We start from the raw sequence: 25,516 nt of genomic DNA, 5'->3' as shown, positions 1-25,516 counted from the left end.
TTTTTAAAAATGTTATAAAATACTTATATTTTTTAAATTTTTGCATAAAATATATTTAAAAAATAATACCTTAAACAAAAAAATAATAATTAAAAGCTAAAGATGTTTGAAATGTCGCAGAGATTTATTTTCTGGGGGTGAGGACTAAAGCTAAAATCTTATATTCTAGAAATTTATAAAGTGATTTGTTCAAAATGCTGTAGATAAGAAAAGTTCCTAAAATAAAAATAAGCCGGGTTTTTTATCCATTCTTTTAATACTGAGGTTAAACTAATAAATGAAACGAAATTTTCAATTTTCTTTCTCAGAATGAAATATTAAAAAAAAAGAGAGAAATCGTTTTAAACGAACAAATTGATTTTTTGTAATTAAGAACTATAAAAAATATTTAAAATTTTTATACCAAATTTTAATAAAAAATATGCATTAGATTTTAAATAATGAAGTATTTTGTAAGATGATTTTGCCAAAATTTATAATTTAAGAAAATAGCATTTTAAGATGTAAAAGAGCATTAAAAAGAATTTACAAAATTATAAAAATCAATATAACTTACCAAAAGAAACAGCGTAGAAGCAAAATTCAAAGAATTAAGTTATCGAGTTTTTTTAATTTTTTCAGCTACAGTAGACTCCCGATTATCCGCGGGCGGATTATCCGCGCCTGCCGCACTGAGTGTTTGTTTTTGCTTCCAAGCAAAGAGAAAATGCTTCCAAAGCAAGAAGCAAACACAAATGACTGATTTCTTCAAAAAGGTGTAGTTTTACAGTTATGCTTTTGTAATTACATAATACATTATAGTATTAAAATATTACATATGTATTAATTTTTCTGTGTATCCTTGACGCCTCTCGTAAGTACAAAGCACTTTTCTGTTTTCATTAACAAAATGCATTTTAGGTTAGTTTTGAGTGATATACAAAAATATTAAGCGTTAGTTAAACATTTCCTGCTGTTTATTTTACGTTTTATTGTACATAAAACGATTTTTCAAAGTTGGAATGACTGTTTTCTCTTTTGCTATACCCGTTTTTAGCTTTTTTCGGATGATCCGCGATTTTTGTTATCCGCGGTGGCCGCGCCACCCAATTCCGCGGATAATCGGGAGTGTACTGTACCTTAATAAAACACTGGGAGTTCATTTAATGAGGAACGGTAAATGATATGCTAATATCCAGACCATTCGAATTCATTTTTACGCACGTGCGGATTTTGCAACGAAACATACACGACTGGCCGTCTATCCCCTTTCGAGAAATTATTAAAAGTCAATGATAGATGAAACTCGAAGTTTAACTGCTTTAATGGTGGAAAAATAATGTGCATTCGACATCATTTAGTCTCAGATGTAGTCGATTGGCTTTGTTTAACTTAATTGGGACTTTCTCCTATTACGGTATCAAAAAAGATGATAAAAATTGGATATTAGAGGAAAAGAGCCTACGGGGAAAATTGCGAAATATCAGCAGTCTTCAATGGTTAGAATACACGTAGGATACTAAGAAATTTATTATAAACCAGAAAATCCCAATATGTTAACTTTGATTGTTGACAAAGTCGAAAAGTTAATTTTTGTCGAAAATATAGAATAATATTTTTAATATATATAATTTCTGAAAAGTGTTTTATATAAAACTATTTGAATCTGATTTCTACGTTTATTCTTTGGTAAGTTACAATAATTTTTATAGTTGTTCAACTTACATTTTAATACTATTTTATAACTCCAAATATTTTTTTTTCAATTTCTCTATTTTGATAAAGTCTTCATTCGAAAAACTTCATAAATAAAAATAAAATGCGCGTTTTTTTCGCCAAATTTAGTATAATAATTTTTCAATGTGTTAGATATTTCCAGAACTATAGCAGCAATATCTATTCATTCAAAAGTATTCTATCGTTGTTTTAATGATTCATAATGCGAAGAAATGTGGAAATTTTATGTTATTTTACAGTTGATCCCAGTTTTTAAAGATTGTATAGAAAGGAAATTTCTTAGATTATTTCTTAGTTCAAAATCCATGTAATAAATATTTTAAGCTATCCACAAAAATTTGAGCGATCAATCTGATAAATTTTTACTTGCTTGTTTTTCAATTTATATCAGTTTTTGGATTAAAAAAAATATTCCTAAAAATTTTTAATAGTCTTTTACCTTTTAACTAATATACTTTTATTTTATTACTGTTTTCTCACTACATTTTATATAAAAATTTTAAAATATGAGCCTTTTATAACAGTATTTAAAAATTTCATACCATAGTCACATAACTAACAAATAATCTTCAGTCGTTTCACAAAATATGGTGAGATATTTAAACTTTTGTAAAATTTAATTTTGTTAAAATATAATTTAAAACATTCTGAAAACAAGCCATTCACTTTTATATTATTTAAATGGTTTCACTGCCTGCTGACTCGAAAATATTGCCTAAGCATATTCATTTAAGATCTCCAAGAATACTCTCACGAATAAAATTTAAGAAAATGCTATTTAATAAAATAATTCTGTTTATTTTTAGAATTAAAATAAAAAAGAAATCTTTCTTAATAATTAAATTAATTTCTTAATTATTGATCTTAAAATAATTAAGAAAATCTTTCAATTTCGTATCTATTTTGGTGAATCGATACACTATTTACTAATAAGTATGAATAAATTGTGTTTATCTGTTTTATCACAGGAGTCCAATTACTTATTGGTAGATAGTGTATTGCTTACATTTGCACACAATCAACTCCACATTCAACAATCGTAATATAATTTTACATATACTACATTTCCAAATATTATATAGAACTGCACGTTCTATGAGGTAAAATAAAAGTTTTACCGCAATTAACTTGAGCTTTACAACTTCATTGTCAGAGAAAACCAGAGACGAATCAATTTACCAATTGTCTTTCAACCTCACTGTCAAATGAATAAATATTCCGATAATTTATTATAACAATTCAATTCTTTTTCATTTTTGAAAAAAAAAATATTTTAAAATTATCTTTTGAAGTCAAAATTTCACTTTGTGTTAAACTTTTATTTTTCTTTATACAGTGTGCCATTAGATTTACTGGTGTAATAAAAAGAACTATGAATACTTGAAGACGACTGATTATAAAAAATTCCATTTATTATTTAAAGCCATTTATACCTTAGAATGAATTACTATTAAATGCTTTGTACTATCAATATTAAATGCTTTGTACATTAAAAATGATACTTAAGTTTCAATTTCTTATTTACTGCATTAGAACTAAAGATCTCAACTCAATACTTAAGATATTTAAATCTTTGTTTACTTTAACATTCAAAATAAAATTTTTACGCCTTACAATATTTAACGCAATTTCTTCAAGCAACGCAAAATAAAACATAACTAAATATTTTTCAAAGAATTTAATGGTTTAGCTAACAGAACTTTTAATCTTTAATGATTGAATGCAGCATTATTAAAACCAACGTTGAAGCTGCCACCAACAGAAACACAAACTACTGCTTTTCAGTATGTACAAAAAAAGATCGATATTTTTTTATTTTTAAAGTCATTACTTCCGCTTTTCCGTTTTGAAGAAGTTTCTTCTAGTATGCTAATTCACTCATATTCGAATTTTCGGTTTGAAAATTTTGCTCGGTGCTATTTTTTCCATATTTTAGCAATAAATTAGAGTTTAGAGATCTCTTTATAAAATTTTAAAAGAATGAATCAGCATTTTCTCCCCTTCAAGCTTTCCTATGTCGATCTACAAAAAATAGAAAAGATAATTTATCTCATATATCCATCATTAAACTGTGATAATGAATGAGATAATTTCGATTAATATTTCGATTCGGAGTGCAAGATAAAAGGATTAAAACATTTGGTACAAATAGAACGAGTTTAAAAATTCAACTTTTGCATTTATTTTTTAAATTATTTTTAATATATTTTGTTATTTTTAATAATAAAAAATAATTATAAATCTTTTTTAAATGAGTCAGTTTTTTTTTTCGCTACAATCTTTCGTATGTCGATCTACAAAATATAGTTTATCTCTTTTTATATATCATTAAGCTGTTATAATTAATGAGATAATTTCGATTTATATTCCATTTCGGAGTAAATAATAAATTTATCGTTGACAGAAAAGATTAAATGTGCTTGGTATAAATAAAACTAAATTAAGCGTTCAAATTTTGCATTTAATTTAGTAAAATTACTTTGTAATATTTTTTATTATTTTTAATAAAAAATATTTATTTTTATTAATTTTTTGTATTATTTTTTGAAAATATTCGACTTTTGCTTTTTTTTTCTCCTATATTTTTAAATTTCCAAGAACAGTGGGCAACAACACGTGCTTTAAGAAAATCTTATATTTAAAACTCTGCCGGTCATATGTTCCGTTGATACGATGTTTTTGATAAAATCCTTTTTTTTATCGTTATCTGATGCCACCAGAGAAAACGATAAGTTCGATTTGACGTCAACGGTGAGATAGCCAATCTAAAAATATCTACCGGAGCACTGAGAATATTCTATCAGCCTCAATTCGAATGCCCTTTTTCCGATAGCAAGGTGCACTATTTATTTAGATGATGATCACGATATTAGTTAACATTTATTAATGATGTTTATGTTTAAATTCTGGTATACGTATTATATACAAAGAGAAAGAATCGCAATTGTCAAAAAATTCGAATTCGAAATGTTGATAAATCTTCACATTTCATTAATCCTTGGGTCCTAAAAATAGATCCTTTAAATCAGAACGTAGAGTATTTAGAACACAAAACGTATTTTATCATATACGCATTATATGCATAGATAAAGAATTTTAATTGTCAAAGAATTCAAATTCAACATTTTGAATGAATCTTCAAGTTTTAGAAAACCTTAAGTCCAAAATTTTTTGAACTTACATCTGTCTGTGAACACGATAATTCAAAAATACATGAGCTAAAGAGATGAAATTTACACCAAATTTGTTGTCAAATTTTGAACGAAATCCATTCAGAGGAAGTCTGTCTGTCTGATTGCTCGAATACAAGTGAACATGACAACTACGAAATGTCAAGAATTAAGATAAAAATTGGCACACAGGTTTAACATCTGTAAAGTAAATTTGTACCAAACATGAATGGTCAAATCCACCTGATATTTGACCATCTATCAGTCTCAACTGAAGTTAAAAGCATACAACTTAAATAAATGAAATTTGTCTTAATATCTAAAACCTAGATCCTTATCAAATTTGGAACCAAATCCGTCAAGGGCTTAAACATCTGTTGATTTGTATTTTCCCACACATACAAAGAAAATGACATAAATAACTGAAATTCAGTATGTTATCTTGTGACTATAATTACAGTTTCATTTGGTTGGGAAAAAGTATCAAAATGAAATATTAGAATTTTCTAATATCACAGTATTAACCACAAAAAAGTGATTAATCACCAAAATAAGAAATATTTGAAGTTTGCAAAGTCAATTCAGTGAAGAGCTAGATTTAAGCCATATATCGATCTTTCGTTGCCATGTATTAATACGTAATTCCCTCCACTCTTTTTTTTTATTAAACTACTAGCCGCCTTTGGCGACCAGCCGGTTCTCCAATCTTAATGCTCGTTAAAATTTTAATTATTAAATATTTTATGTAATTCCTACTTTAATAGCTTCATCAAATATTTTAAAGCTTCAAATTTTGATAGTCATGTAATTCACTCATAATAATATAAAGTCCTTCAGCCATAACATAATATGTATCTCTCTAATTTTCTGTTAGTTCCGGTAGAATTTATGCTTAAAATTAAAATGGAAATGACTAAACTGCAATTAATATAATAATATTTTTACTGAAACAAAGCATTTTTTTAATAATATGATTACTGATAAGAGAGTCATTGAGCGTTTAAACTTTATGGGCACTAAAAAATATCTTTCTTAAATTATGTAATATCTCAAGAATTTGTCAACAAAATTTTCTCAGATTCATCATGAACAGATCGATTCATTAACAATGTTTCATTTTAAATGCATCAAACTTTAAGAAAATAAAATGAATCGTTTAAAATAATCGGTCGAAAACAGGTTTAAAAAACTACTTAAAAAACGATGTACTTAAAACTATAAGCATATACAAAAAATATATATAACTAACATAAATACAATTTAATTACAAAAGCATGCAACTAACCTAAAAATAATTTGAATCATTGAAAACAGGTTAAAAAAAACTACTTAAAAAACGATGTACTTAAAACTATAAGCATATTTAAAAAATATATAACTAACATAAATACAATTTACTTACAAAAGCATGCAACTAACCTAAAAATAATTTAAATCATCCGTTGATAACGGTTGTCATGGCAACAATCAGAATGCGCATGCGTGAATTTTCTTCGCCACTTACGGTAACGCAAATACGTGAATTTTTTTACGCCAGTTGGAGTAACGCTATGCAGATTATACATTTTTAATTTCCTTTATTCTGTGTTATTTTAATTCAAAAGTACTTTAGAATGAATCTGAAACATGGATTAATTAACAATGTTTCATTTTAAATGCATGAAACATTAAGAAAATAAACAGAATCGTTTAAAATAATCCACCGAAAAATGTTAACCCTAGCCTCATTACTGTTGGGAGAAAAAAGAAACTGAAGCCTTACTCATTTGGCGGTGGGGAAAATGGAAGATTTTTTTGGCGGGAAAGTTAGTTTTTAATTAATAATTAAAATTTCAAAAAAAAGGACCCCAGGTGCACATTCCCGACCTCTAAGGTATACATGTACCAAATTTGGTAGCTGTAGGTCAAATGACCTGGCCTGTAGAGCGCCAACACACACACACACACACACACACACACACACACACACACACATTGAGCTTTATTATAAGTATATAGATATAGATATAGATGAAGCAAAACACTCTTACGGGTGAAATAAAAGTCGGAGCATTCAAGGCCTTCAATTCCTGCTCAAGGTCCATAATTTTAAGCAGGGGAGGGTGATAACATTTTGACTGGAGTGTATATGATCGAATTTCCGTTCTTGCTGATTTAATTGGTTGTAATTATCCAATTATAAGCCAAACATCATATTACGGATTTCTAGTTCATTTTCTAAAATGTGCATGCATGTCTACGATGTACAAATTTCAACCAAATGCATAATAAATGCTTTAATCAATCTTATATATAAGCAGCATTAGAATATTTATTATAATACCTAGCGAAACTTTTGTAGCCCTAAATAAGTACTTTGGCAATTGTTCCGGCCCATTTATTGTACATAACTGCGCTTAACCGAAAACAATGCACTTATGCTAAAAGGTCTGCTGCCAGTTATTATATAATCAGATAATTCCCTGCTCTGTTCTTCAAGTTTTCTCAACAAGCCAACTGACGAAAACTAATTAAGAGATTTTGCATAGATTATAGAAGCTTTAGCAATTTCTTTGCTTGTAAAAATATTTTGAATTGCACATTTTTTTATTTTATAACTATTCGGTTTTGGCTACAACTGATTCGTTAGGAAATTGATTATGTTAAATTTCAATTAAATTATTTAATATAACTTCATACCCCTGATTCCATTAAATTGCGAAGCATTACACTCATAATATTTTAATTGTCTGTTCTTTTAACTACTGTTCATTGTATAACTAATTTTTCTAATGAGGAACAATCTCAGGATATCATACTTCTATTAAGAGAGTAAATATTTTATTCATCTGTCTTCCAAATTTATGTATTGTAAAATCACTTGTTTTACGCCGGTGTCATGGCATAGGGGTAGCGCGTCTTCCCCGTGACCTGAGCGTCCTGGGTTCGAATCCCGGTTAGGGCATGGTTGTTCTCTTCCTTGTGTTCTCTCCGTGAGGTGCGTGAACGAGCCCCCCCCCCTGTATAAAGGGGTTATGCAAGCGAGTGCATGTGTGATATCCTTATTTGAGCTAGAAGTCAGACTTTTGCCTTCGGGTGCTCAGAGGTCTTTACCCTCATAAAAAACATAATAATCGTTAAAAAGTTCAAACTCGAGATAATAACGATTCTCCATGTATTAGACCTCGCTGAGTTTGAAAAACACATTTTTGAAAAATGTCCATCTGTCTCTGTGTGACAAAGATAACTCAAAAACGCTTTGAACTAGACAGATGAAATTTGGAATATGATCTTTACATTAATTTTTCAAATTTCTTTCAAATTTTGAGCAATATCCGTTTAGAGGAAGTTTGTCTGTCCGAATATAAGTTAATGTGATAATTACAAAACGAAAAGAACTATATGGATAAAATTCGGCACTCATATTTACAATCTATAGTGTAAACACGATCAAATTGGGAATCCAATCTAATAAGTTGATTAATCGTTTGTCGGTCTATACTTTCAAAAACGTGTAACTCAAAAACTTGTAACTCAAAAACGAAATGAGTTAAATATATTCGATTTGGTATAGAATTTTGTGACTACAAATGTAACTTTTCAACAAATTTTTATTTCATTCGATTGGGAAAAGACCCATTTAAAATAAATATTCGATTTTGGTATTTTTTTAACTACATACCAAGACTTAATCGCTAAATAAATTGCGAAGGGTGACACGATATACTCAGCAAAAACGCTAAATTTAAGCCAAAGGTTAATACTTCGTAACTACTGTACGCCAATGACATTCAAGGCGTTCTCTAGTATAACACTTTTTTTAGAATGTATGCAAGAAAGTTTTGGATAGATCACTCTCGTAGTTTTTGTTATTACAAAATGGCACTCAAAGAATAGCTTGAATCCATTAAGTGTCTAAAATTGTAAATTGTAAAAGTTTTTTATGTATATATATATCAAACACATTTCTTCTCAAGCACTTTAGTGCAAATAGCAATCTGATCGTCATTGCAGATATGATCCAATGTTGCCACAAAGTAGTTTAGAGAAATCCATTTTCTTATTTAAAAAAAAATCTCAAAATCTGTGCCCAGAGATTACACGTATAAGTCATACTACTTAATTGCCCATTGTTATTACCATAGTTTAATCTGGTTATCTTTAATATCGAAGACATCCTGATTTACTTCCTTAAAAATAATAAGCTGCGTGAATCGAGTCAGATATGCGTACAAAAAAATGTATATCTCAAAAGAAATTATATATTTTAAAAATATATTTTCCATTTTTTTTTCTTTTCAAATTTATTAATGCTAAATGGATTTTTGATATTTCATTATTAATATTAACGTTAAAACTTTAAACAATGAAAAAATGTAATGAAAAAAATGAAATCCGAATATCTATCTTTAAAAGAAAACTCATTAATTTTTGGAAGCAAATTGCGAGACAAAAGCAGTTCGAATATATCCTATTTATAAAAGAAAAAAAAACTGTTCCGGAAGAAACTAAAGTAAAGAAAATAATAAAACAATTTCCAAAGTCCTTTTCATAATGGCTCGCTTTTGTGTAAAGTCTTGTCTTCTGTTTATTAAAGTTGAGTCATCTTTTATGACAAAATGTTCATGGATATGAAAGCTTCAAGTTGTTCAAAAAGTAATTTATGATAATGATCACAAAAGCCCCTTATGAGCATATTTTGAAAATAATTGATTCACAATTGTGGATACAAAGACAATGATGTTTTTAGTAATGGTTGAAAAGAATTCATGATTCAGAAATTCATTACTGTGGAATTACAGTTTGTAAAGAAAATGAAAACGATTTTTTTATTATTCAAGAGAAAATGGAATAATTTTTAAAAATAATGAGAATAAGAGCGGTTTATAATATGTTGATTGAATATTCGTCACAGTTTCCTGCTCTTTTAATAATTTTGCAGACGATTCTCTAATTTTAATAATTGTCTGATATTTGAAATATTGCTTGATGCCATCCTGAACCGATTTTTTTGCATAATTTATCAAATTGTGACTATACAAAATATTGATTTTTAAATGATTAATTAAAAAGAATGCGAAGAATTTTCAGCTGATATGAATTAAACCATAACGTTTATAAGATTTTCGAAAAACTAATTACTAAATATTTCTCTTTATTAGTTTAAAAGATAGTTTTATAATATATTAAATAAATTCTGCAAATAATTTCTATGTTATACGTTACATTTTAATCCACATTATTAGAAAATTCATATTCAATGAGATATGCAAATATTCCTTGGATACTATATTTCTTAACAGAGCCTTAAAAAATAAAACGTTCTAGTACTAGAAAAGTAGATTTAGTGAAATTCGAAAACTTTTAACATTCGCAGTATTCATATTGACAGTGTAAATTTCATACAAGAAAAATACAAGAAAGCTTTAAGCAAACACATTGAATATCTCATTAAAGAGCAACAAACTATTTTTTTGGTGTATGTACACACTTGAAACTTCGAAAATCTTTCAAAATATCGAATATTTTTTATTGCTTAATAATGTTCTCTGATCCTTTAGCTTTCAAACGATACCAAGATGTTGTCAGTATTCGAAATATTTCTCGAGTTATAATTATTTTTCTTGAGGTGCTTTCATTAAAAACTCTAGTTACGATTTTTTTTAAACTCATTTTATGAAGAATGATATTTTTCTACTATGTTGCTTCATTCAAACAATCATAACTCGACAAGAAATGAACCAAATACAATTATTTATATATCAAAATAATCTGTATGAAATAGGGGATGTTCTGTGCCTCAATCAAAGTTATATTTACAGAAATACATTTTTAATAGCTATTTAAAAGTTAAAATGACAGAAAAAATCTCGCTTTTTCTATTTATCGTTGAGGATAAATTTAAAAAAAAACTATATATTTTTATAACTTGATTGGGGCAGACAACATGAATACTAATATTAGGCATCATTTCCAACTAGAATTGTGTGTCTGTATAAATTAGAATTTAAGATATCATGTTTCAAAAAAATATGCTAATTATCTCATTAAATATTATTTAATTAATCAATAATTAGTGTAATTGGTTTTTTCTCACTGAAATGAGCTTAAACATATATTAATGACCTACTGTAAAAAAAATTTGCTCGCTGGATTTTTGAAGTTAAAATTTTTAAAAAATCTTCTAGTGTGTACGTACACCTTACAAGAAATACTCTGAATCATAATTAAAAATTAAAGAAGTTTTTATGTATTTAAAAAAATACATTATTAAAAACACGATGAATTTTCTTTTGTAAATTAATTTTTAAAAAGTAATTTCATTTTGATATTGATTTTTGAATAAGTCAAAATAATTTATTCAACACAAGAGTTTGGAAAAAAGTATCAAGAAACTTTAAATAGATTCTTGACTTCCAATTGCATTCAACTGCGAATGTTTAAAAGAGATAAACATTGATACAAAAAGCATTGATGAAATGGATAAAACTTTAAAAGCATTTTTACTTATCAAAGACTAATATTTCACTGAAATAATTTGCAACAAATATCCATTCTAAAAAAATTGAATATTAAAATTCTGTTATTAAAATTCGTCATGAGCACAAATCATCCAAACTCAAAACTAAATTACCATGCAAAGAATTATTAATAAATTTTTAAATAAACAGATTTTGAAAGTATTTCGATATAAACTCAGAAATTTACTGCCTTTCAATTCCAGGTCCTATAAATAATTCAATTAGATTAATTATTTTGCTTCCGGTATTCGAGAAATTATGTGATGCGTGGTTGAATTTGACAACGCTTCAACAATTCTGTAATTAAACAGGAAACTCGCTAATTTTGCATAGATAATTTTATCGACTGATTTACAGGAAAAGTCTAAATTACTTAATAAACGCTAACCAAAATAATTCAAATTGTGTCGAAAGATTCTCATATAACTTTCTTAAACATTTATTTAAACTTTTGCTGACGTTGCCAGATGTATAAAAGAAAATTATCGCATTTTCATACATAAAAAAATCGTCTGACAGTGGTTTCTTGCTACATGCAGTTTACCTATTCGTAGTCTCATATTTACTTGCTTGTCATATGTCCTTGATAACTATTAATTTAAAGGGTGCTCAGAACATTCATTAACAAAACTAGCCGCCTTACGTAACCAGCTCCTCCACGGGGAATATTAATTATGTTTTATTTCAGTTAAATTTCTTATGCATAACTTAATATTCTCTGTTTTTGCCCTATTCGGTTATGCTTAAATATTTTTAAGCATAAAATTGTGAGAGAAATTAGAGCCTATCTATTTTAAGTCTTATGCCTGCTCTGTTTATTATGTAGTATTTGAAACTTCCTAAAGTCATTAAAACGTAACCGTCCTAATAATCAATCTAATAATTAATTTTGTCTTTCACCTTTTTTTGTGCTTTCACTTTCTATTTACTCAACTGAATAGCGCAGATAATAAACATATCATTTCTTATTTTGTTTTTCAGAATAGAAAACCAGTGATAGTGGTTTCCCCCACTATCACTGGTTTCCCCCACTAAACTTTTCTTTAATAAGCTTGTCATGCCAGAGAATGCCTTACATGGCAATGGCGCGCATTCTTTACGAAATATTAATTTTAGCATTTTTACTGAATCTATCGTGACATCCTTGGAGAGTTATTTGGCGATTAATCCCTGGCATGCTGTTATTAATATCGGAAAATCCAATTTGTGTTTTAGACATGTTTATCTCAACCGATTTTTAACAAAAATTCGACACAAAACTGCATTTGTAGTCACAAAATTACATACCAAATTTGATATATTTAAGACACTGCATGTTCGAATGATCGCTTTTACTTATTTCTAAAAGTATCTTTCGTTTGATTTGGCTCAAAATTTGACAGGTGTCTGTATTATAGATGCTAAACCTGTGTATCAAATTTTATTTGTCTACCTCTCTTCGTTTTCTAATTAACGTTTTAACTTATATTCGGACTGCCGGATAGACAGATTTCCTCTAAATAGATTTTACTCGAAATTAGATAGAAATCCCCAAATTTGGTGTAAAGATCGTATTACAAATTTTAGCCATCTAGCTCAAAACTTTTATAAGTTATTTTTGTCACAGACAGACGGGAAGTTTCTAAAAACGCGTTTTTCGAACTCAGGTAGGTCTAAAACGTGGATATTCGTTGAAATCTCGAGTTCGAATTTGTTGTATACTATCTCTATACAACGTATATGAGAATGTAAAAATGTCCGATTAAATATTTGATGAAAAAAATATAAAAAAAAAATGTTTGAATTTCATTGAAAAAATGAAAAATATGTTTTGCAACTGTTCACAAAAATATTTTTTTAAATATTTTTAAACTAACTAATATTTTTAAAAAAACCATCTAAATATTTTATTTTAAATTCGAAATTTAAAATGACTTAATAATTATCCTTTTGCAATTATATTTTCAGAAATTACCGCGGAAAAGTTACAAAATCAAGCATAATTTTTAATTATACTCTTAATATTTAAAAGAAATCGCTTTCCACATTCCTACCCTCTAATATACTGTACCCTCTCTACCCTGTATATTTAGGTCAGATTTGTAGGTTCTAGATCAAACGGTCTGGTCTGAAGAACCCTAACAGATGCACATACACACGTTCTTTTTTATTACTTCTATTACTTTATTATTCTTAATATTCCCGATTAGACATGCTGCTATCCTAGTAGTAATATCTTAGACTGATTGTCGCTGATTAACTAACGAAAGTTGTAAGAGAAGTAAAAATTATTTCAGAAATAATAAATTATAATTTGTAGAACATTTCAGTTGTAAAATATTGTAGCATTAATAAATAGCAAACGATAAAAGATTGGAATTCTATGAACTAAAAATCTCACATCAAAATTAATCAAAGTAAATTGCGATCTACTGAAAGAAATGCTAAATTCAAAATGGAAAAGAAAAAAAAAAAGAAATTGCTGAAAGAAAGTAATAGAAATGATTTTCAACTGTCCTGTGAAGTGAAAATATAGTGAATCAACTTAATATAAAAAACAAAAACTGTGAGCTAAGCTCGTTGATATTTGCCATAATTCAGCATTAAAAAATGGAAATAAGGACGTGAAATTTACGATTGCACAACGAATTTTTATTCGTGGCCTTTTATAATTCATGCTTAGTTCTTTTTTTTAATTTGCGAATAAAATTTACATCTGAGAACAAAACTCTCATTTGACAGACTTACAAGTTGCGATTTTACATCTATGTATATATTTTTTAAACTTTTTCCAGCATTCCAGACGGCGCTGTACAATTATACATACTAATCAGCAGACACCTTAAAAATCAATATATTAATCTATTAACTAAGCTGTTTTAATGATTGCATTATAAAATCAGAAGAATTAAAAAATAAATCAATTTTATATTGCTTCATTGTAAATTTTAACACGTTTGTTAAGCGCATCTTTGTGAATTAAGTGCATTTTGAATTTAGTTTTGAAGCACTGACTAGAAATCCAAGTAGATTTTTCCCGCTCAGAAACGGTATCCGAAATTCAATATATATCTGCGATTTGATCGAGTGAAGGGCCTGCCGAATTTCATTAATCTAGATTGTTATGCTTTTGTTTTACTGTATTCACATGCTACCAAATATATAAATTGACAAATTGTTGCTTTTTCAGAAAAATTTATTTTTCCATCTGTTACATGTCTATTATTTAGATGTCAAAAGAGCCAACAAATATCCAATCCAACCGAAGCAATGAAAAGCAAAGCTGTTCTCAAATTTAATGTAATTGTCTTGTTGCGTTGAACTAACTGGTCCCCAAATGCGACTAATTTACAGCCTTTACATAGATTCATTCCAGATGTAAAAGATAATTACTGCTTTTTACCGAATTATTCAATCCAAATCAGATTTCGATCGGTTCCGCTTATTCTTTATGTCTTCTATTTATCTTTTAAATTCAAAATGTTTATCAAAATAAATTTCATTTTATAATTATTCTTCCGAAATTTTTCTGGGGTCACGGTGGTTTATAATAAAAATTTCGGTATCGAGACAGAAGTTTCAGGTATGAAATCTAAATCCACAGAAGAACCATTAGGAAGCTTGGAGGGGGTGGGGGGTACCTGAAAAAGCGTCGTCCTCAGTATCTGACGTATCTGCTTTGACGTATCTCAGTATCTGCTTTAAAACGGGACTTCAATACAACTGGATTAAACAGAGTCCTCACTTCTTTACTTACAATGCCATTTTTCTTTAGTTTCTTTCCTACTCGAATTGGGATGGTATCAGACCAAGAATCGTCCTTGTCATCTGAACGCTGTTCAAATTTACGAAGTCCATCTCAAAATAGCCTTAGTATTGCTTTAAAACGGGACTTTAATACGACTGGATTAAACAGTGGCTTTAGTTGTTTACTTAGACGCCATTTATATCTAATTTCTTTCTTACTCGAATTGCTTGCTGTAGTGTAAATAGTAGGGAACATGAAACGTTTGTAACATAAACCGGAGGATTAAAATATATAGTAAACATAGTAAATCTCAGAGGATCAATGAAAAGTATTTTAAAAGATAAAAAGACGCTAATGACGGGAACGAAAAAGCGGAGCAATGTTTTATATAATGCCAAAAATAGCCGCTACTTTTTTTCTCAAAGGTCTAAAACATAAAGACACATCAAAACTTTATCAAAACTTTAATGGTGAATTTTGAACTAATTATAATACTTTGTTAAAAAATCATATCGAAATTAAAAAATAAAAACTCTTCTTAGTTAAAAAACATTATCTCATTGATTTATTTAGCAAAAAAATATGAGCTTAAAACGTCTATTTTCATTAACAAAGCCTTTCATAAATTTATGTAAGGAATCTTTGAATAATATTCCATGAAAAAGGCCTCCGAGATAAACACTTTAGTGACGTAAGTGAAACGTAAATAATGACGTATGCATAAATGTTCTAAAAATACACAGGCGTCAAAAAGCTTCTGAAAATTAAGCCTTCCTAGATGATTTATTCCTTTCATCATTTCTATTTATAAGCTATAAAATTCTTTATTGTTACTGAGCGCTAAAATGAGAGGTCTCTTGGCCTTTTCGAAAATGTTTCTACGGTGTTTGGAAACAAAATGTCATGGGGTTTGTGTATAAACAACGATTCCGCGCGTTGCTATCAACAGAGATGATAAGATTATTACTCAATCTGTTAGCTTATTTGAAATCAGATTTCCGGAAAAACGATGACCTCAGTGACTCAGGTGAAATTCTATAGTTTATATAACATCTAAAAAAATATTCTGATTACTGAGGGGGAAAATGCATTCATATAGAAGAAATAAAAGTGGTGGTTATTGATATACTGTAAATCAACATTAATTTTTCTATATAATGCAATTCATGCATCAAATCAGCCGGAGTTATCTTCTCAAAACTTTCTCTCATACTGTCTAAAAAACTTGTCATGCCAGACAAAACCTTGCATGGCATTGGTGTACAACTATTATATTAAATTTTGTCTCGAATATAGCATTTTTGCTGAATCTATCGTGTCATCTTTGGAGATTTATTTGGTGATGAATCCCTGGCATGCAGGTTGATAGTATCCAAAGATCGAATTTGTGTTTTAGACATGTTTCTCACAACCGTTTGAAACAAAAATCTGGCATAAAATTGCACTTGTATTCACAAAATCCAAAATTATGGTATATTTAAGTCATTGCGTTTTTGAATTATCGCGTTTGCATGTTTCTGAAAGTCGAGACTGACAGATTGTCGACCCGTTGTATTTGGCTCAAAATTTGACAAGTGTCTACTCTATAGATTTTAAATTATAAAAATTATATACAAAAATTTCACACAAAACTGAATTTGTAATCACAAAATCCCATACCAAATTTGGCATATTAAAGTCATTGCGTTTTTTAATTATCGCGTTTACATGTTTCTGAAAGTCGAGATTGACAGATTGTCGACCCGTTGTATTTGGCTCAAAATTTGACAAGTGTCTACTCTATAGATTTTAAATTATAAAAATTATATACAAAAATTTCACACAAAATAGAATTTGTAATCACAAAATCCCATACCAAATTTGGCATATTAAAGTCATTGCGTTTTTTAATTATCGCGTTTACATGTTTCTGAAAGTCGAGATTGACAGATTGTCGGCCCGTTGTATTTGGCTCAAAATTTGACAAGTGTCTACTCTATAGATTTTAAATTATAAAAATTATATACAAAAATTTCACACAAAACTGAATTTGTAATCACAAAATCCCATACCAAATTTGGCATATTAAAGTCATTGCGTTTTTTAATTACCGCGTTTACATGTTTCTGAAAGTCGAGATTGACAGATTGTCGACCCGTTGTATTTGGCTCAAAATTTGACAAGTGTCTACTCTATAGATTTTAAATTATAAAAATTATATACAAAAATTTCACACAAAACTGAATTTGTAATCACAAAATCCCATACCAAATTTGGCATATTAAAGTCATTGCGTTTTTTAATTGTCGCGTTTACATGTTTCTGAAAGTCGAGATTGACAGATTGTCGACCCGTTGTATTTGGCTCAAAATTTGACAAGTGTCTACTCTATAGATTTTAAATTATAAAAATTATATACAAAAATTTCACACAAAACTGAATTTGTAATCACAAAATCCCATACCAAATTTGGCATATTAAAGTCATTGCGTTTTTTAATTACCGCGTTTACATGTTTCTGAAAGTCGAGATTGACAGATTGTCGACCCGTTGTATTTGGCTCAAAATTTGACGTCTACTCTGTATATTTTAAATTATAAAAATTATATACAAAATTTCACACAAAACTGAATTTGTAATCACAAAATCCCATACCAAATTTGGTCATATTAAAGTCATTGCGTTTTTTAATTATCGCGTTTACATGTTTCTGAAAGTCGAGACTGACCGATTGTCGACCCATAGTTGTATTCGGCTCAAAATTGGACAGGTGTATACACTATAGCTGTTAAATCTGTGTACCGAATTTAATCCATCTAGCTCTCTTCGTTTTTAGTTATCATGTTAATCTATATTCGAATAATCAGACAAACGCAATTCTTCTGAACACATTTTACACAAAATTTGATAGAAATCGGAAAATTTGGTGTAAAGACCGTATATCAAAATTCAACCATCTAGCTCAACGCATTTTTGAGTTATCTTTATCACACAGAGACAGATAGACATTTTTCAAAAATGTGTTTTTCAAACTCAGGGAGATCTAAGACATGGGGAATCGTTAATATCTCGAGTTCGAACTTTTAATGATTACTATACTTTCTCTATACTACGTATACGAGAAAATAATAATTTTGGCTTGCCCATTTTTTGCACGATTCCGACTCAAACTCTCGAACTCCTACTCCGAAGCATTGCAATCACAGACTATATTACGTGACACTATACTGGATAATTGAAATCTGACAGCGTTTAGTCAGTATTCAAAAATATTCAATAGATCGAAAAAATGTAATCACTTTTTAATTAAATGATTAAATTATTTTTCAAAGAAATTTTAATGAAGAATACAAGGCATATGTTTTTTCTTTCTCGTATACGCAGTATAGAGGGAGTAGAGTTATCGTCAAAAATTTCGAATTCCATGTTTTAGGTCTTCCTGAGTTCAAAATACCACATCTTTTAAAATTGTCTGTCTATGACAAAGATAATTAAAAAACGCTTTCAACTAGACTTTTGAAATTTTTTATACGTTCTTTATACCAAATTTGCAGATTTCTCTCAAACTGTGAGTAAGATCTGTCCAGAGTCTGTCTGGCTGTCCGAATATAAGTTAATATTATAATTACAAATCGAGGAGAGCTAAAATAAAATTCAGCACACAGATTTAATGTCTAAAGTATAGATATTTATCAAACTTTGAGCCAACTCCAACTTGGTGTTGACTGTCTGTCGGTCTGTATTTTGAAAAACATGTAAACGCGCTAACTCAAAAACTCAATGACTTAAATATACCAAATTTGGGATTTTGTGACTACAGATGCAGTTTTGTGTCAAATTTTTGTTTCAATTGGTTGAGAAAAACTTGTCTGAAACACAAATTCGAATTTTGAATACTATTATAATAGAGATCCATTGCCAAACAACTAGCCAAGGATGGCACGATAAATTCAGTAAAAATGCTAAATTCACTCCAAAAGTTAATATTCCGTAACTTTTGTTCGCCAGTGCCATGTAACAAAGAAATTTCTATAATCTTACTCCAGTAGGAAGCAGCATCTTTTATGGGTTTGAATGAATCCAATAACTCACATAATTTGGACAAAGTGTTCACCTTATAAAGCTAAAATAGTCTTATGCGAGGAAACCTTCCCCTTTAACTACAGAACACCATCTCATATTCCTTATGTCTATAATTCTTATAGAACCCGAAACCCCTTAACTCTCAGACATTTTTTATTATCTAATCACACGACAACTTCCATTTCAGGAATCTAATGTTCAATTCAGATAAGAACCCACAGAAAATCTGAGTGGATTATGATTTGAGCTCGTGGATTATGTATCGAATTATAGCGTCTTAGAATTATTTAATTTCAGTTTATAAATTTGAGAAGCGATTATTCCATGCCTGTATGATGTACTGGCACAGCGAACATTTAAGGAGTGACAAAGGAACAAAATGAAATTTAAGGAGATTATGACAAAAATTACTGATTTGCTTATAATAGCTCTTAGGAAACATATTAAAAGAGAACAATTAAAAACAGTATTGTTGCCATTGGTTAAATAAGAATAAAAACTAAGCATAAGACTTGACATTCGTTATTGGGGATCATTTTCAAGAGTATTTCCTATCAGATAGGTTATTTTAAACAAATTCTCTCATTTCACACGGTGTTTCACTATTACAAAGACCTAAGTATTGGAAACACTGCATTTTTTGCTGCAAAAACTCTTTAATTCTTTATAACAACACTGATTCTTCGACTTCAAAATATAGGACTACGGCATTAAGAATGCAATCAGCCTCTTAGTTAATTACTGAATATAACTGCTAATGGGGGAAAACTACACTTTCTTTCTTTCATTTAAAGAAAGTTGGACTTCTTCAAGCATTCAAAAGAATAAAAAAACTCAAAATAGAATCATTTGTTTCTCTCGCAATATTTAACTAGAAGGAAGCAGCAAATTAATGGATAATTAGCAATCACAAATTAGTCAGCTGTCCTACAATCGCAACACTGGAAGCTTTAGAAGCCATAAATAAAGATTTTTTTTTTCACTCCGCTATACGCAAAAAGTTGCGAAGAAGAACTGAGAAACATTCTAACTAATGATTTCCTGTCTCAAAACTCGTTATTAAGAAGCGTCGCGTCAATTAGTGAAAATTCTCCCCTCGAGCACAGTTGCAGTGAATTTTGATATTGATACAATTATCAACTTTAATTACTCGCAGATGGAATTATAATATAAAAGGTGTGTTTTCTTGTTCAAGAATGAAATAAACAGACATCATGGTTGTTCAGAGAGGTAATATATTAGAGAGAATTTAAATAATACTTTTTTGCAACTCGGAAGCCAACAAATAGCCTTGAAACTTGGCCACCAGCAGCAATATTGGTAGTACTTGATTTCAATTAAATCTCTTAGGCATAGCTTCATATCCATGATTAATTACATCAGCAGATAGTTTTTAACTAACAAATTGTCATAGGTATTAAAATTGGGCCATTTAATTGTTTATAATATGTTTTCCCTTAGGTATTTAAATCGTGCCATTTAATAGTCTTATATATGTTTTGCTTATTCTGTACATGAATTTTTCTAATAGAAACAGTCACTTGATAACATAACGCTATTACAAGCATTACTGTCTGCCTATATGTCCTCTAAATTTCGCGGTATTATAAAATCAGTGCTTTTTTTTTTTTTTTTTTTTTGTTCAACAATGGAAGAAATTCTCTCTCACACATGCTTGATGGAATAATAAAACCGGTTTGAATTTCAGAATAAAACTGTTGGTAACTAAACGAAAAATATATCTGTATTCAATACTATCGCCAAAATTTTGGAAAAATTTGCATAACTATTGATTTGGTTATTTTTAAAAGAAAAAATCTTAATTTTTCTAAAAACAATAAAAATTATTTCTGTATAATTATATTTTCAGATTTATTCGGGAAAACAACTAAATCCCACTTTAACTTTAATTAATTACAATTTGAAATAAATCGCTCCTAGTTGCCCATTCCCACCCCCAAAATTGTATCACATTTCATAGGGAGGGGGTCAAGGGGTCTGGCCAGCAGAGCACCATCACAGACAAACATACACATTCCTCTTTATAAATAGTAGACAATGTGCTATTATTTCCATTATTTGTTTTAAAATTAAATCGCTACTAACAATAAAAACGAATGTATGTCTAATAATAAAAGCGAATGAATATATATATATATATATATATATATATATATATATATATATATATATATATATATATATATATGCACGATCGGAATATGCATCTCGGAATGATATTTTTTTAATTTTAATTAATTAAAAATTAAGTGAAATTTAATCATTTTTTCATGGTGACTTACGGAAATATTATTGCACAAAAAGGTATTTCATTCAATTTAAAAATATAAAATTATTGTTATTTTAATAACATCAATTTAATATGTGTGCACATTTTTTCCTAAACTTTGAAACTTTGTCCATCTTTCATAAATATTTTTTTGCACAATCTTCAACAATAGATTGCATTGTTTCTCTGAAATTCAAATCAATTTCATTATTTCAGCAAATATGTAATCGTGTGATTTTTTTTTTCAATTGTTGAAAGCTAAAGAAGAAGGTTTCGGTTTCATATCTTTGTAGTTTACAAACAAAGATACAAAGATATAAAAATCCCTACCGAAATATATATATATATATATATATATATATATATATATATATATATATATATATATATATATATATATATATATGTAATGATATTTTGAAGTTTAATTTCAATTTATATAATTTCCAAGGTATTATCTTAATTTAGCCCATAGTAACTTCATTCTAAAACTATACTCTTAGTAGCTTTGTAAAATTGCTAAATCGGATAAAAGCCTAACTTTCCCACTGTGCGAGTGAAGGAACAAAATACCGCTGACGAGACACATTCTTTTTTAAAAGATCCCCGTGTTTCCCCTACCTCTTCGACGCATGTAACAAAACTCCCTATCGAAATCTTAATAATATATTAGCACTGTAAAGAAATATTTTCCCTATCAAAATCTCAGGTTATATAAGACCAGAGATAAAATGTTCAAGAGCTTTTTCCTCATTTTCTTTCTGTGTTGTGTGTGTTGCTCGTCGCTCGTAATATGCCTGCTTCTCCAAAATGAAATAAAACGACGTCACGAAATAAAAAGTCTTTTCCCTGTCTTCAAAACTGCATCCTGCTTCAAACAAAATAATGCTTACATATATATATATATATATAAACAATTTTAATATCAGTCACGATTTGATACCTAAAATGTTAATTATATCTATTATTAACAGAAATTATATCTATTCCATTTAACTGAAAGTAAATAAACCTCAATCCTCACATTCATTCAGTAATTTTTTAAAGCATTCCTATGGAAATATTAAATAAATTATTTTATACTAAATCAAAATATTGTTATTGATTTGTTATTAAATATTTAACGGAATTAAAGATTGGATTTTCAATTACATTCTTATTGAGCAAATCTTAATTGTAAATTGTAAGCGAATAATGTAGTGAAGACTCCATGACATTGTGATGATGGTGAAATTGTTATTCTATTATGCATCAATATTTGAACTTATCACGAATAAGTCAACTACTTCATTCAATACTGTGATACGAAACTCAGAATAAATTAATCTTATTCATAAAATTTAATGGAATTTGACTAAGTTGAAGCAGACGATACTGCAAATAAAATCTGACATATCCAAAAATTCGAAATGAAGAAAACCGATTTTAAAAATAAAAGCAACAAAATAAAACGATTTTTAAATTAGAAATAGTTGTGAAGATTTAGTTTCACTACTTGTATTTTATAAATGATACATAATGAATGTTTAAAAAACTTAAACAATTTTAATTAATAAAGTGATACAATTTATAAATTTAAAAACTTATAATTTTGAAAGAAATTTTTTAAGTAAATAAATAAGCATATTTTTAAAAATAGAAAAGTATGTAACAACACTTTGAACATAAAAAATTATACAATAAACATCAAAAAACTAGCAAGACAATCGCATGTAATGTATATAGAGTTTTTTAAAAACATGAGTGAATTGAGAAAATTAAAAAGCAATTCACTTATGAGCATTGAGTACACATGGTGTGAACGTATTAAGTTGACAAAAGTAATTCTATTCAAAAATTAAAACAATTTTATTATAGTTTATAGTTTTGGTTTCAAATGAACCAAAATAAATTGGAATTATTGACTGTTTTATAGAGTTAATATAAGGTCAAGAGGATAGAGAAAAATTCACTTTAATAAAGATTTTTTTAATGAAAGGTTGCATGATCCATTGATAAGTGAAAGACTGAATGAACAAAGTACATTGTTTTATTATATCAAAATATAAAACTTCTTGCAGGAAATTAAATAAATCCTTTGAAATTCTAGTTTTGCGATATCTAGAAGAAAATCTCATTCATCAGGTCTTAAAAATATTTAGACCTGATATAATTAATGACCTTAAAAATATTTAATCTAAATTCCTAGAGCTCGTATAAAGTGTAAAAAGAAAAGAAAAGAAAACAAAACCACATCGCTGTTATGTTCATATTTCTTTTGAAATCCAGGGCTTAATTAGAAAAAAAATTCCTCTCCGCAAGCTGTAAGGTAAAGGTAGATTTCTTAAAATCTAAATTACTATCTGGAACATAAATTGTTGATGTTAGAAATAGTAAAAATTAGGGCCTGAGAATCACTTTTCAGCTCCTAACTTCGAAGCTATTGCAGTTATTGGAAAACATTAAATGCAAAAGTTGTTTGTCTCAATATGGCTCTAATTTGGCTAATTAGATTCCTTTTTCTATCTTCAATATTAAGAAAGTTATAGTGAAATGAAAATTTCAACACATTACCACCACCATTCCCACCCCTTTGAGGTAGATGGGCCATTTACGAAATAGTCGAGATTTTTTACATTTCAAACAAAATATTCCATGCCAGTTAAAATAGAACCATGATGGCGAAAAACTGAAGAAATTTTCCCGAAATCTTGCCATGAGAACCATTGTAATAGATAGTCTGCCTACAGTAATCTGACTAAAAATGTTCCATTATCTCTTCTATGGAATAAAAAATTTAAGGACGTCAGATGAACAAATAAATATCAAAATGCAACTACCATCAGCAAAAGGCTAGAAAAAAAATTATTTTACTTGAATATGATTATTTATACATTTTAATGAAATGATTCATATAAATTAGTTATCGACATTGATTTTCGATTAATATTAAATTTAGAGATTTCAAGACAAAAGTAGGCGACCGCACTCAGATCCGAAATTTATAATCCTAGTTCTCAGTTTAAAAAAACAATCCCTTAGTTTGAATAGTAGCTGAAATAAATTAGCTATTTAATCATTTTTCCTACAAAATATTTTCTAAAAACATTAAAAAATCAATATGTTTCCATTTCAGAATAGAACGCCGTCTCATACCCTCGTATCCGTCACCATTTTGGTGACTGAACGGTTTGATGGGCATGTTAAGGGAATTTTATTAATTTTATTAAATACCAAAACATTTACAGTATAAAAAACAAAAATAAACTATGTACAGAATTTACAAACATATAAGAAAAGAAAACAAAACAAAACCTTTTACAAAAATTTTCTATTTTAAAAAATTTTACAATAATAATATGTATAAAGACATTATTATGAAAGAACACTTGTTATCATTATATAATAGATGAAATGCAGTTTTAAAAATCAAATTAAAAAATGTAGTATGGCAACAAAGAAAATCTATCTTGAAAGATATTAATAAATGCAAATATATGTGAAGAAACAGAGCCTCCTTTACTTAAGCCATTATATTTTTTTAAACATTAGCTATAAGTTATGACAGTTGTATCTTAAGATCTATTCTGTGACAAAAATCTAATCTGTGACGTATAATTATTGGGTATAATGTAAAAAATTATATATGTTCTCTATTGCAAGCATTTTAAACATTAAATCCCCTTGAAATTACATAATTAGAAAATAGTAAATATTTATTAGTAAATATTGTAATATTTATTTATTTCTCATGGTCGAAAATCGATAGGAAAGTGCATTTCCAACAGTTACTTTTAATACGATCCAACATCCTTGAAATGAGCTTAAACATTTTATAAAAAAAAAACAATTTAGAATATTTAAATAAAAAAATAATGGTTTTATTAAAACTTATCACAGTCAGAGATCTGTCTTTGAATTTTGTTGAAAAGAGGGGAAAAAACTACCTTCAAAAACCAACTTACCAAAATCAAGTTATAGAGTAGATAAGTATCTAGATGACTATCTAATCAAACACTACAAGCGATTTTAAAAACTTTCGAAATTTCACTGGGTATTCAGATACCAAAAT

The 25,516-nt window shown here is 28.2% G+C and overlaps 1 protein-coding gene across 1 annotated transcript in view; it reads right to left on the bottom strand.

Moving 5' to 3' along the window:
* LOC129969598 (uncharacterized) overlaps window positions 1-25,516 on the bottom strand; it is a 56,656-nt gene extending 31,140 nt beyond the window's left edge. The window contains exon 1 of the mRNA XM_056084238.1: window positions 25,410-25,516. The gene's annotated coding sequence lies outside the window, so the exon portion shown is untranslated. The remainder of the gene's footprint in view (window positions 1-25,409) is intronic.

Source organism: Argiope bruennichi, chromosome 5 (genome assembly GCF_947563725.1).
Source record: "Argiope bruennichi chromosome 5, qqArgBrue1.1, whole genome shotgun sequence".
Classification (NCBI taxonomy): Eukaryota; Metazoa; Arthropoda; class Arachnida; order Araneae; family Araneidae; genus Argiope; species Argiope bruennichi.
This window is presented reverse-complemented; position numbering and strand designations above follow the sequence as displayed.